This window comes from Arachis ipaensis, chromosome B10 (assembly GCF_059453495.1).
Source record: "Arachis ipaensis isolate K30076 ecotype BB chromosome B10, ASM5945349v1, whole genome shotgun sequence".
Lineage (NCBI taxonomy): Eukaryota > Viridiplantae > Streptophyta > Magnoliopsida > Fabales > Fabaceae > Arachis > Arachis ipaensis.
In genome coordinates, this window is record NC_142435.1 from 25139721 (window position 1) to 25155646 (window position 15926).

Here is a 15926-nt window from a genome sequence, read left to right on the forward strand (position 1 = left end):
CGCGTCAGCGCTGACGCGAGCACAGAGCTAGCAGCGGGTCAGAGAATGCGGGTCGGTCCGGGTCGGGTCGGACGCGGTCTGGGCAGATCCGCGTGGGTGCTGGCGACGACACGTGGCGCTGTCTGGGACCGTTGATCCTGGGCGTGGATCCAACGGTTCTGGATGGCGTCTGGGGAGAGAGAACCTGAAGCAGTGACCGGACTTCTGGCAGCGCGTTAGGGCGCGTCCAGCGGTGGTAGGAGGCGAGGTAGGCGGCGTTGGAAAGCTTGCAACGAGTAGAAGACGAAGGTGGCGGCAGTGACGAACCAAGACGTCAGGAAGAAGTCGAAAATGGAGGATAAAGTACTGCCGGTGAAACAAGATAAAGGAGGTAGGAACCAATTGTTTCTGAAAAAAAAAAACCTAAGCTCTTGATACCATGTTAGAAATAAGAGAGAAATATGAGAAAAGTGTTTCTGTGTATTATTCAGGTTGATCGAAAGTACAATGTACAAGGGGTATATATATGTGCCAGAAGAATCAAAGTAATAAAAGTATAGAATCCTACAATTAATATACAGATATGCTATATAAATATAAATGATACTAACTAATCTAAAATGATTCTAATGATTCTCTAACAGTACGTATTAAGGTAAGTTCAGATTCTCAGATCTATTCCCTAATTTATATTTTCTGATTTGGCTTCTTATTGAGTTGTTCTATAATTCGTACTTTTTATTTGTTCGTCATATCTAATTGCTCTTGAATTTGTTTTTCATATCTGATTTATGTAAATTGATCTGAAATTTTGGTAAAGTTTTTGCTCTTTCTCATTTGATTTTTCTATTTTTTATTCATAATAAAAAAATGAGAAAAAGATAACTGTAACTTGGTGATGCAATGCTATTGTTTGTTCTGTTTCAGAGTTTTATTCATTTTATGTTTTATCTAATTTAACTTCTAATCCTTTTTCCTAAATCATAAGTTCATATCAAATAGGAGTATCTAGCGTTATTTTGAGAGTTTGAATTTTTATATGTTATGATCTATATTGTTGTAGTGTGACAAGCCAAAAATTAATCTATAAAAAATAATTTAAATCCTCGATACTCATATAAGTTGGAAGAGTGAATTGACTATTTAACAACTCAAGTTGATTACATTAATTTTAATTTAATAAATTGTAAATTTTAATTTTATCATGGGGATGACACTTTTTTTTTGTTTTTGGGTTATGAAACACGGATTATTAAACTTGTTGCATTATATTTTTGAGCCCCTGGAATTGTCCCAATAGACTTCGATTTATTATATTATTATTATAATTTGTTTGGCACAATTGACAATCGTTGGGCCAAAAGATCCATAGCTCATATTAATTAGTTAATTAGTATCAAGCCCACTCTTACAAAGAAAAGAAATAAAGCTAAAGCCCTCTCTCATAGTCTCAAGCTCTCAAATGTAAAATGTGGGGGGTTTAGTTTTAGTACCTATTTCACTGGAGATGTTAGAAATATTTTCTCATGAAGATTTTATTTAAAAATGTAATTTATTTATTTAGCTAACTTAAATAAATATAATACTTTTATAACATATTAAAATTAAAATTTTATAATGCACTATCTAATAATTAAAATAAAATATCTTCACATAAAGATAATTATGTAATCTTTCTTGGAGTATGTAATTTAGTTTTAACTTAGACAAATATAAAATGTTTAAATATAGCAACAAATATAAATTTACTTAGTTATATGTTATGAGCTTTTTTTTTTCCACATCAATGAAATCGATCAAGAAAAAGAGAATCAAACATGAGTTCTTAAATTAAGTCCTAGTTGTTTAAAAAACATTGAAATTGAGAAGAAAAATATTTTTCCAAGAGTTGATACTAGCTAGTTTAAGGTCAATCCTCGCACGCTACTCATTTTTCGATTTTGATTTTTGAACACGTAAATTATTAAGTTGTGCAAGTAAAAAATGTCTAAAAAATAAGATGTCTACATATATACCTGATGAATACTCCAATCGTAGAAAAAAAAATGTTTTTAATGAAAATAATTTCTAAAAAAAGAAATTAGAGCGCTGAATATAATTATTTCTCTTAATTGTCATCGAATAATCTTGAAATATAACACTAATTATATACACACTTGCACACCATTAATTACTTCATACTTTGTATCTTATGTTACATTATTATATTGATACATTGTTTATGGCTAAGTTGGAGACTTTACTAACAAAATCAAACTCATGCAACAAATAAACCAATCCCAATGAAGCTAAGAACACTGTGACAGGACCAAGCATCCACAGCATCAAAGGAACACTAACACAAAAAAATATATTCCCAATTAGAGCCAATGTGAACCCTCTTTCTAGAATTGTTTGTGTGTAATTCCAAGACAAAAATTTTCCATGAGTGTTCATAAGAAAATTTGCATCAATTAAGAACCCTATGGCCATTGAGCTGAATAAGAAGCTAAGAACAAGGCATAGTGATGCTGAGCCATATTTTTAGTGTTATGATTTTGTCTGATTTTGAACCAAAGAATTTGCTGGTGAAGACTGAGTGCCTTGCACTATAGGCATTGTTGGTTAGAGCTGCCAAAGCCATGTTTATTAGAATGGTTATGGAAGCTATGAATATGGCTTCCATCAGAGTGTTTCTCATGCTTTGCAGTTTGCACTGTTAGCATGTTCTTCTTATCATCACCCTGTACCAATTAATAACATCACAATTATTATTATCCCAATCTAACAAAAAAAAATTATTATCATTAGGAATTCAACTCAAGTAACTATGTTTGTCTCTTCTAACAAGAAATCTATTTATCTCTAATGTTCAAATTTAAAGGTATTAAGGGCCGTTTGGAAAACTCTAGAAGTAGCTTTTTTTTTTTTACTTTTGACTTATGAAAAGTAATAGTATTAATGTCTGGTGCAATTTTCAAAATCAAATTGCAACTTTCTAAGAAGCTATTTTGGAGCTTATAGAGAAGTTAAAAAAAATGACTTCTCTCATAATACTTCTACTTTTCATTATATTTCTATAAAATAAGCACTTTTAGAGTTAAAAATCCAAATACAAAATAACTTATTTATAAGTTACTTTTAACAGAGTCATTTATTGTTTAAGTTATTTTATCAAAAGGAGCTTAATTAAGTTGGTTACCCAAACTGGGCCTAAATGTAAACACACAAAGTAATTTCTTCAAAAATAATCAAGTGGTTAGTTCATTCGTCTACTTAAACAAATGTTTAAAGTTCGAATTTCACTTTATGCATGTGCAACTATTCATTGGTCAGTGACAAACTCTAAATTGAACTAAGATTCGCAACGAATTAGTCCTTAACTTGTCGGATTGGGGATTATCGTGAATAAAAAAATTTATCCAAAAAGTTTCATTAAAAAAAAACTTTTCCAAAATTTTATTCGGACGTTTAGTCCTTAAAAAATGTCAACGACTAGTTTTGAAGTAGACATGAATTAAGTCATTCAATTCAATGTTTATTTGACCAATTAATTTAGTTTTAAACATTGATGGTTATTTTATATTAGGAAAAAATGTAACACCCTAAGTTCTTATACTATCGTGGAGGTTTTTAAAATAAGGTGCCACACTTGATTAAGCAAAGAAATGACTAAATCGTTACGCAAGGAAGGAGTAAATACGTGTAGAGCGGAAAACGAGTAGCGCTAAAACGTTGGGATTTGGATTAAAGTGAAATAAACATCTTAACCATGAGTACGTTTCAAAATACTTATAGAAAACTAAAACAGGAAAAGAAGCTAACTACGTCCTAAACTAATCTCGTCGAAGAGACTCCCCTACTTGCATCCTATCCTATCCTTGGTCAGGAGTCTTTAGTTATTCACGAATCGAGGTACCAGGGGTCTCCTTCCAACACCCTTTCGCTCAGTGAAGACCCGGTTCCGTTGTGTGGGATGAACCAAAACTCGACGGGGTGCCGAAGTGGGGGAATAGGGTACGTATTCCACCTTTGGACTTCCGCAAGGGTTCAACTTCTTCTCTGTATCCGCCTCCATGGTGTCTTCCTTCTGGCCAGGGTCGTCGGATTCCTCTTCCTCGGCCTCGGAGTCGGACTCGAGGTGTACCACCTTAGGTGACCGCTTTCTAGATGTTGAAGCATTCCTATCTAGGAAGGTTATGACGGGCAGCTGGGGTTCTTCTTCCACGGGTTCTCGACCTAAGTGGATATTCTGGAGCACGGTAGTAGTGGTCGCAACTACCCACGCGTGCTTTGAGGGGGTCATACTCAGAAGTTACCCTCGGGGGCACTGCGTCGTCTCTATCCGTTGTGCCATGTTTCTCTGGAGATAGTATGGGAAAAGAAAGGGAGTGAGAACCTAACGTCTCAGTAGGAGTGCTATGTAACACCTCCATATCCATCTCCAGCCCACGTGCGGGATTTTAAAAACAAGCGTATAACATGGCATGTAATATGCATCTTCTTTTTTGTAAAACATGTGTGTAAAAGAAAGGGAAAACATATAGGAAAATAGAAGGATAACATCAACATAATCATAATTAAATCTAAGGAAAACATAGAACTCAAGCTTTCATTCGTGCCTTCTTTCTTTCTTAATTTATAACTTATATGGAGGGTATTGAGCTCAAACCGGTATAAGTGGGAGTCCCCTTCCCTTACCGAAGGTTCTTATCCCAAACGTTTTGGCGATCACCTTCCCTTACCGAAGGATCATCTCGATCGATCACCTTCCCTTACCGAAGGATCATATCGATATCTTGTCTTTGGGGGTCACCTTCCCTTACCGAAGGATCATTCCCTCAGTTTAATTTACAATCAAGGTTATTTAGACATACACAAGAAGAGAGTCATATAAAAAGATATATTATTATATAAATTTGATGGGATAGTCCCCTTCCCTTCCCGAAGGTTCTTATCCCAAACGTTTTTCGATCACCTTCCCTTACCGAAGGATCATCTCGATCGATCACCTTCCCTTACCGAAGGATCATATCGATATCTTGTCTTTGGGGGTCACCTTCCCTTACCGAAGGATCATTTCCTCAGTTTAATTTACAATCAAGGTTATTTAAACATACATAAGAAGAGAGTCATATAAAAGGATATATTATTATATAAAATTGATGGGATAGTCCCCTTCCCTTCCCGAAGGTTCTTATCCCAAACGTTTTTCGATCACCTTCCCTTACCGAAGGATCATATCGATATCTTGTCTTTGGGGGTCACCTTCCCTTACCGAAGGATCATTCCCTCAGTTTAATTTACATTTAGGTGTTTTAAACGTACACAAGGGAAAAATCATATAAGTGCACATAATAAGGATATTAAATATTTTGAAGAAAAACATGTACTCTTGACTTTAAAGGAATAATGATAGAAGAGATCACATAGATGCACATAGGATTAAATTTTTAAATAAAATATTTGAGAAAGCATATACTCTTGACTTTAAAGGAATGATGATAACATAATGGTATAATAGGTTACATGGATGCACATGATGGAATAGGGTAATTTAAATAATTGAATTAAAATATTATAAATAATAATATAACCATGTAAGAGATCACACATATACCTATATGTTGAACAAGACATAAGAAGGCATGTACTCTTGGCCCTTAGAAGATATTAATGATATAATGTAAAAAGTATAATCTAAGTGCATATAGTAAGAAAGTGAGTATTTGAAATTCTTGGATTAGATATTATAAGAAGTATGTACCCTTGATCTTTAAAATAAAGGAGCAATAATGATATAAGGGGTCATTTTAGTTGCATATAATAAAATAGGGTTCCTTGAACAAGATATAAAAAGGAGCATGTACTCTCAATATTAAAGGGATAATAATAATGTAACAGTATCAAAGGTCATGTAAGGGCACATAGTAAAATTAGGGAATGTTAAATAATTTAATAAAACGTTATAAAGGGGCATGTACTCTCAACATAAAAGGAATAGTGATTAAAGGGTCATGTAAATGCACATAGAAAAGATATGGGATACATATTAATGGATTCAAGAGGGTATAATTGACAAAATAGATAATCATGCTCAATGTAGATGAGAGATAAGCAAAGAATAATTCATGCCATAAAATACATGAAAGGTGGTAGCCATGCATGGATGAAAGAAAACAAAATAAAGCATACTACATGCCAACATAAGTAAGAAAGGCATAATTCCCTACCTTCTTTTCTAACGCTTCTTTGAGCTTGCCTCTTGTGTTTACCCACAGAATGTTATTTCTTTGTAGAGAGAGAAGGGAGAGGATAAGTGTTTGAGAGAAGTGATTTTCTACCTATGGGTGCTCCCCTATTTATATACATTTGGAGATGGGGTGGTTGAGATATTTTAAATTTCAAACTGAGGGTGGTTACCAGGTTCCTATCCAAAATTTCAAAATTCTAAACTTATCTTCTAACTGATTTTCAAACTTCAAATTTAATTTTGTTTCTAGAAGGGGCGGTTGTTACATTATCACCCCCATAAGAAAAGAATTTGTCCCCAAATTCCATGTCTGAACTTGGTCGATAAGGGTCGTTTAACTAACTTAGGGGTCCTACTGAAATATCCTTACTGTTGGGGAGAAAAGGAGATTCTCACCACGATTGTTACCTGTAAATAAGTCCGGGAGCTTTTGTCTCATGTCTACCTCTTTTTTCCATGTGTAGTCTCTGGAATTGCCGCTACCCCATGCCACCTTTACCAGTCGTATCGTCTTGCTCCTTAGTTGCTTCGTACTTCTGTCTACAATCTCTATGGCTGGTAGTTCAAAAGTCAGGTCGTCCTTGAGTGTTACATCCTCTTGCTGCAACACATGGCTTGGATCGTGCTGGTATTTTCGGAGTTGGGACACATGGAACACGTCATGTAGTCTTGATAGATTTGGTGGTAGGGCAAGATGGTATGCCGACTTTCCTATACACCGGAGGATTTGGAATGGACCCAGGTACCGGGGGCTTAGTTTTTGTACCTTAAGAGCCCTCCCTACCCCGGTGGTGGGGGTGCTTTTTAGGAATACGTGATCACCTTCCTGAAATTCGAGGGGTTTCCTTCGTTGATCTGCATAACTCTTTTGTCGACTTTGGGCGGTGCGCATTCTTTCTCTTATCCTCTTGATATCTTCCGTGGTCTGTCTTACTAACTCCGGTCCTAAGTAGCCTTTCTCTTCTGGCCCGTACCAGCATAAAGGAGATTGACATCTTTGCCCGTACAGTGCCTCATATGGTGCCATCCCGATGCTACCATGGTAACTGTTGTTATAAGCAAACTCGATCAGTGGTAGGTGACTCTCCCACTTTCCTGGTCTGTCTAGGACACAAGCTCGTAACATGTCTTCCAACGTCTGGATGGTCCTCTCCGTTTGTCCATCTGTTTGCGGGTGGTATGACGTGCTTAGGCACAATTTCGTCCCGAATGCCTTCTGCAATGCATTCCAAAACCTCGAGGTGAATCTTGGGTCTCTATCCGAGACTATGGTCGTTGGTACCCCATGTAACCTCACGATCTCTCTGATATATAGCGTGGCTAGTCTTTCCAATGAGTCGGTCGCCTTAACTGGTAGAAAATGGACAGTCTTTGTAAGCCGGTCCACGATGACCCATATAGCGTCACGCCCTGCTTGAGTACGGGGTAGTCCCATGACAAAATCCATCGATATGTCTTCCCATTTCCACTTCGGGATGCCAAGGGGTTGCAATACCCCTGATGGTTTCTGATGTTCGATTTTTACCTTCTGACAAACCAGGCATTTATTCACAATCGTGGTTAAATCCTTTTTTCATCCCTGGCCACCAGAACATCTTCTTCAAATCATGGTACATCTTCGTCATGCCAGGATGAATGGTAAAATCTCCTCTGTGGGCTTCTTCCGCAATCTTGCTTTGAAGGTCTCCTTCCCTTGGGACACAGATTCGACCTTGGTATCTCCATACCTTGTCCCCTCCTTCGGTGAAGCCCTTCAATCTTCCTTCTTTGACAAGGCGCAGGGTTTCTTGAAAGTTGGGGTCGGAACTCTGTGCCTTAGTTATTTGTTCTTTGAATTGACTTGCCACTGTTAGGTGGTTCAGACGTATGCTTTTTGGAGCGAGGGTAACTTGTAAGTTCATGTCTCTAAAATTCCTTATCAACTCTGCTTTTATCATCAGCCATGATGCCTTGAGTACCTTCCGACTCAGAGCGTCAGCCACCAAGTTAGCCTTTTCTGGGTGGTAATTTAGAACAAAGTCATAATCTTTAAGAAACTCCATCCACCTCCTTTGTCGCATGTTGAGTTCCTTCTGGTCGAACAGGTACTTTAAGCTCTTATGATCGGAGAATACTTGAAACCCTAACTCCGTACAAATGATGCCTCCATGTCTTTAGCGCAAATACTATCGCAGCTAGTTCGAGGTGGTGAGTTGGATAGTTGGCTTCATGGGTCTTCAGTTGTCTTGACGCATACGCCACTACCTTTTTGAATTGCATTAGTACGCAACCCAATCCTTGTCCTGAGGCGTCGTAGTAAACTTCGAAGGCCATGTCGGGGTTAGGTAAGGCTAGTACTGGGGCGGATGTCAAGCGACACTTTAACTCTTGGAAGCTTCTTTCGCAGTCTGGCGTCCAAGCAAACGGGGTATCCTTCCTGGTTAAACGGGTTAACGACAGGGCTAGTTGAGAGAAACCCTCTTATGAACCTTCTATAGTAGCCCGCCAATCCTAAAAAAACTCCTTATTTCTGTGACTGACGTCGGCCTTTCCCAGTTTAGTACCGAGTCTATCTTACTGGGATCCACTGATATTCCGTCGCCGGAAACCATGTGTCCAAGAAATTGTACCTCCTTCATCCAAAACTTACACTTGGATAGTTTTGCGTACAACTTTTTCTCTCGAAGGGTTCCCAGTATTACGCGCAAGTGCTCCCTGTGTTCTTCTTCTGTCTTGGAGAAAATCAAAATATCATCTATGAATACCACCACGAAACTGTCGAGGTAAGGTCGAAAAATTCTATTCATGTAGTCCATAAAGACGGCGGGGGCATTGGTCAACCCAAAAGACATTACTGTGAACTCGTAGTGTCCGTATCTCGTTCGAAATGCTGTCTTTGGAATGTCTTCCTCTCTTACCCTTATTTGATGATACTATGATCTCAGGTCGATTTTTGAGAACACTGTTGCACCTTGTAGTTGGTCCATTAAGTCATCTATTCTTGGGAGGGGATACTTGTTTTTCACCGTGATTTTGTTGAGTTGCCTATAGTCCACGCAGAGACGCATGCTGCCGTCCTTTTTCTTCACAAACAATACTGGAGCTCCCCAGGGAGAAACGCTTGGTCTGATGCATCCTTTTTGCAGCAGCTCCTCTAGTTGGTTCTTCAGTTCAGTGAGCTCCACTGGAGCCATCCGGTAAGGGGCTCTGGAGATTGGCCCTGTCCCAGGTATCAATTCTATGGAGAACTCAACCTCTCGTGTTGGGGGAAACGAGGGTATATCTTCGGGAAAGACATTGAAAAGTCGTGTACTACTGGTATCTCACAGAACTCCTGATGGGAGTCTGCTTTTATCGAATTTAGCAAGGCATATTCTTGCCTCGTACTGGTGTCTTCGGAGGATTTTGGAAGGTCACGTGTGTCTCGTATGGATTGAGAATGGAAGATGGCTTTTCTCTCAAAACAATCTAACAAGACTCGGTTTTCGTTGAGCCAGTCCATTCCTAGGATGATGTCTAATCCTACTAAAGGGAGGCACACTAGGTTAGCAAGGTATGATCTACCTGAAATGAGGATGCACACCCTCTGACAGACCTGCTGAGGGCAAAGACTCGTCCTTGACGTTGGGGTGCATCGGCAGAGGGTGGGGGAACTGCTGGACATTCCCTTTTTATGGATAACCATAGGAAGAGGCTCCATTAGTCATATCTCCTAGGATCGACTTTGCTCTGATACCAATAATGTAACACCCTAAGTTCTTATACTATCGTGGAGGTTTTTAAAATAAGGTGCCACACTTGATTAAGCAAAGAAATGACTAAATCGTTACGCAAGGAAGGAGTAAATACGTGTAGAGCGGAAAACGAGTAGCGCTAAAATGTTGGGATTTGGATTAAATTGAAATAAACATCTTAACCATGAGTACGTTTCAAAATACTTATAGGAAACTAAAACAGGAAAAGAAGCTAACTACGTCCTAAACTAATCTCATCGAAGAGACTCCCCTACTTGCATCCTATCCTATCCTTGATCAGGAGTCTTTAGTTATTCACGAATCGAGGTACCAGGGGTCTCCCTCCAACACCTTTTCGCTCAGTGAAGACCCGGTTCCGTTGTGTGGGATGAACCAAAACTCGACGGGGTGCCGAAGTGGGGGAATAGGGTACGTATTCCACCTTTGGACTTCCGCAAGGGTTCAACTTCTTCTCTGTATCCGCCTCCATGGTGTCTTCCTTCTGGCCAGGGTCGTCGGATTCCTCTTCCTCGGCCTCGGAGTCGGACTCGAGGTGTACCACCTTAGGTGACCGCTTTCTAGATGTTGAAGCATTCCTATCTAGGAAGGTTATGACGGGCAGCTGGGGTTCTTCTTCCACGGGTTCTCGACCTAAGTGGATAGTCTGGAGCACGGTAGTAGTGGTCGCAACTACCCACGCGTGCTTTGAGGGGGTCATACTCAGAAGTTACCCTCGGGGGCACTGCGTCGTCTCTATCCGCTGTGCCATGTTTCTCTGGAGATAGTATGGGAAAAGAAAGGGAGTGAGAACCTAACGTCTCAGTAGGAGTGCTATGTAACACCTCCATATCCATCTCCAGCCCACGTGCGGGATTTTAAAAACAAGCGTATAACATGGCATGTAATATGAATCTTCTTTTTTGTAAAATATGTGTGTAAAAGAAAGGGAAAACATATAGGAAAATAGAAGGATAACATCAACATAATCATAATTAAATCTAAGGAAAACATAGAACTCAAGCTTTCATTCGTGCCTTCTTTCTTTCTTAATTTATAACTTATATGGAGGGTATTGAGCTCAAACCGGTATAAGTGGGAGTCCCCTTCCCTTACCGAAGGTTCTTATCCCAAACGTTTTAGCGATCACCTTCCCTTACCGAAGGATCATCTCGATCGATCACCTTCCCTTACCGAAGGATCATATCGATATCTTGTCTTTGGGGGTCACCTTCCCTTACCGAAGGATCATTCCCTCAGTTTAATTTACAATCAAGGTTATTTAGACATACACAAGAAGAGAGTCATATAAAAAGATATATTATTATATAAAATTGATGGGATAGTCCCCTTCCCTTCCCGAAGGTTCTTATCCCAAATGTTTTTCGATCACCTTCCCTTACCGAAGGATCATATCGATATCTTGTCTTTGGGGGTCACCTTCCCTTACCGAAGGATCATTCCCTCAGTTTAATTTACAATCAAGGTTATTTAAACATACACAAGAAGAGAGTCATATAAAAAGATATATTATTATATAAAAAGATATATTATCATATAAAAGATATACTATCCCATCAATTTTATATAATAATATATCTTTTCTATATGACTCCCTTCTTGTGTATGTCTAAATAACCTTGGTTGTAAATTAAACTGAGGGAATGATCCTTCGGTAAGGAAAGGTGACCCCCAAAGACAAGATATCGATATGATCCTTCGGTAAGGGAAGGTGATCGATCGAGATGATCCTTCGGTAAGGGAAGGTGATCGCCAAAACGTTTGGGATAAGAACCTTCGGTAAGGGAAGGGGACTCCCACTTATACCGGTTTGAGCTCAATACCCTCCATATAAGTTATAAATTAAGAAAGAAAGAAGGCACGAATGAAAGCTTGAGTTCTATGTTTTCCTTAGACTTAATTATGATTATGTTGATGTTATCCTTCTATTTTCCTATATGTTTCCCCTTTCTTTTACACACATGTTTTACAAAAAAAGAAGATGCATATTACATGCCATGTTATACGCTTGTTTTTAAAATCCCGCACGTGGGCTGGAGATGGATATGGAGGTGTTACATAGCACTCCTACTGAGACGTTAGGTTCTCACTCCCTTTCTTTTCCCATACTATCTCCAGAGGAACATGGCACAGCGGATAGAGACGACGCAGTGCCCCCTCGAGGGGTAACTTCTGAGTATGACCCCTCGAAGCACGCGTAGGTAGTTGCGACCACTACTACCGTGCTCCAAACTATCTACTTAGGTCGAGAACTCGTGGAAGAAGAACCCCAGCTGCCCGTCATAACCTTCCTAGATAGGGACGCTTCAACATCTAGGAAGCGGTCATCCAAGGTGGTACACCTTGAGTCCGACCCCGAGACCGAAGAAGAGAAATCCGACAACCCTGGCCAGAAGGAAGACACCATGGAGGAGGACCCAGGGGAGAAGTTGAACCCTTGTGGAGGCCCAAAGGTGGAATACGTGCCCTACTCCCCCATTTCGGCACCCCGTCGAGTTTTGGTTCATCCCACGCAATGGAACCAGGTCTTCACTGCGCGAAAGGGTGTTGGAGGGAGACCCCTGGTACCTCGATTCATGAATAACTAAAGACTCCTGATCAAGGATAGGATATGATGCAAGTAGGGGAGCCTCTTCGACGAGATTAGTTTAGGACGTAGTTAGCTTCTTTTCCTGTTTTAGTTCCCTATAAGTATTTTGAAACGTACTCATGGTTAAGATGTTTATTTCACTCTAATTCAAATTCCAACATTTTAGCGCTACTCGTTTTCCGCTCTACACGTATTTACTCCTGCCTCGCGTAACGATTAAGTCATTCTTTTTCTTGGATCAAGTGTGGCACCTTATTTTAAAAACCTCCATGATAGTATAAGAACTTAGGGTGTTACATTATTGGTATCAGAGCAAAGTCAATCCTAGGAGATATGACTAATGAAGCCCCTTCCTATGGTTATCCATAAAAAGGGAATGTCCAGCAGTTCCCCCACCCTCTGCCGATGCACCCCAACGTCAAGGACGAGTCTTTGCCCTCAGCAGGTCTGTCAGAGGGTGTGCATCCTCATTTCAGGTAGATCATACCTTGCTAACCTAGTGTGCCTCCCTTTAGTAGGATTAGACATCATCCTAGGAATGGACTGGCTCAACGAAAACCGAGTCTTGTTAGATTGTTTTGAGAGAAAAGCCATCTTCCCTTCTCAATCCATACGAGACACACGTGACCTTCCAAGATCCTCCGAAGACACCAGTACGAGGCAAGAATATGCCTTGCTAAATTCGGTAAAAGCAGACTCCCATCAGGAGTTCTGTGAGATACCAGTAGTACATGACTTTTCAGATGTCTTTCCCGAAGATATACCCTTGTTTCCCCCAACACGAGAGGTTGAGTTCTCCATAGAATTGATACCTGGGACAGGGCCAATCTCCAGAGCCTCTTACCGGATGGCTCCAGTGGAGCTCACTGAACTGAAGAACCAACTAGAGGAGCTGCTGCAAAAAGGATGCATCAGACCAAGCGTCTCTCCCTGGGGAGCTCCAGTATTGTTTGTGAAGAAAAAGGACGGCAGCATGCGTCTCTGCGTGGGCTATAGGCAACTCAACAAAATCACGGTGAAGAACAAGTATCCCCTCCCAAGAATAGATGACTTAATGGACCAACTACAAGGTGCAACAGTGTTCTCAAAAATCGACCTGAGATCAGAGTATCATCAAATAAGGGTAAGAGAGGAAGACATTCCAAAGACAGTATTTCGAACGAGATACGGACACTACGAGTTCACAGTAATGTCTTTTGGGTTGACCAATGCCCCCGCCGTCTTTATGGACTACATGAATAGAATTTTTTGACCTTACCTCGACAGTTTCGTGGTGGTATTCATAGATGATATTTTGATTTTCTCCAAGACAGAAGAAGAACACAGGGAGCACTTGCGTGTAATACTGGGAACCCTTCGAGAGAAAAAGTTGTACGCAAAACTATCCAAGTGTGAGTTTTGGATGAAGGAGGTACAATTTCTTGGACACATGGTTTCCGGCAACGGAATATCAGTGGATCCCAGTAAGATAGACTCGGTACTAAACTGGGAAAGGCCGATGTCAGTCACAGAAATAAGGAGTTTTTTAGGATTGGCGGGCTACTATAGAAGGTTCATAAGAGGGTTTTCTCAACTAGCCCTGCCGTTAACCCGTTTAACCAGGAAGGATACCCCGTTTGCTTAGACGCCAGACTGCGAAAGAAGCTTCCAAGAGTTAAAGTGTCGCTTGACCTCCGCCCCAGTACTAGCCTTACCTAACCCCGACATGGCCTTCGAAGTTTACTGCGACGCCTCAGTACAAGGATTGGGTTGCGTACTAATGCAATGCAAAAAGGTAGTGACGTATGCATCAAGACAACTAAAGACCCACGAAGCCAACTATCCAACTCACGACCTCGAACTAGCCGCGATAGTATTTGCGCTGAAGACATGGAGGCATCATTTGTACGGAGTTGAGTATTCTTCGATCATAAGAGCTTAAAGTACCTGTTCGACCAGAAGGAACTCAACATGCGACAAAGGAGGTGGATGGAGTTTCTTAAAGATTATGACTTTGTTCTAAATTACCACCCAGGAAAGGCTAACTTGGCACGTCATGATCGCACTAAAAGTCCAGGTGCTACTTACCTCTACTCCTTTAAATTTAGTATTATATTTATTTAATATTGAGCCTTTGCGAGTACAACCTAAATTTTTTTTATTAATAAATAGAAAAGTCTTTACTTTAAACTACATAATCACATAATTATATCCACATAATAATAAATATATAGACTTATTCAAAACATCTCGAATACAAGTCCTACCCCTCTAAAAATCAAAACAATAATTATCGAGGGAAAAAATCTAATAACTAAACCAAATTCAGAAAATACAATCATACATAATAAACTTGTGGTTCAATCGTGGCTTCGCGCCAAAACTTGCTAAACCTGTCACTAAAAAGAAAATCTGTAGGGGATGAGAACATTGTTCTCACAGGTTCTCAGTAGGAAAGAAAATACCATCAAAATAAAAAAATATTTGCAAATAGAATTAATTTCATTAGAGAAACAGTTTATTCTTGAAATAACCTTTTGGAAAAGCTTTGCGGAAAAAATTTACTTTAAAAAGTCATAAAAAATTCCTTTAAGTTACAAATCAGTAAGGTGAATAGTTTAAAGAAATGAAAATGACCAAAAACGTGCCTAAGGGCTTCCTACCCAACTTACATCGCTCACTCCTATCCAATATATACATAAATCAAAATAATAAGGTAACACCTAGTCTATCCTACTTCAACCTCCATCACCACATATCAAAAATCACCCTCATCACGCCTCTACCAAAAAAGATCTCTCAAATAAATATACACATCAAGGCAAATAAAGAGATCACAGGTAGGATTCAGGTACAACAAGTAAAATAAGTAGCAGATAAACATGGCTAAACAATTAGGCAAACCAAAACAAATACACACTCAGTCAAAACATACAAATGCATATGATGTATGCTTATCCTATGGTTGATGAGCTCATCTGTCGGTTATATAGCTGACCCGACATGTTCTGATAGCTAACCATTGAACAGTCCTTATGTACATGCATCCCCAAACTAAAAATTATCCATGGAGAAAATCTCAAGCTCAAATTAATCTATATGCATACCCATGGGGCCAACCCATGGAGTTAAAGTGCCCAGTCACATCTTGCGATAAAAGGTCAACAGAGTATCGAGTATCAACATGGAGCAAGTGATGGCAAGCCACTGCATCTGCTGAGAAAAATTCGTGTTTTAGATAATTCAAATACATAAGTCGTATGAACATTTCAATCATAATTCATCAATATCCACATCATTCTTAATCATGTCTCATTCATCACAAATCTTGTCATCAATAACATAACCATCATCATCAATCACAGTCATCATCCCACATCACTATAATCAACTGGAATCATCACCAAACCTCAAT

General features: G+C 39.5%; 1 pseudogene; it reads right to left on the reverse strand.

Annotated features, from left to right (window-relative positions):
* Nucleotides 1-2181: 2181 nt before the first annotated feature.
* Nucleotides 2182-4264, reverse strand: LOC107620398 (uncharacterized; annotated as a pseudogene).
* Between the last annotated feature and the right edge of the window lie 11662 nt (nucleotides 4265-15926).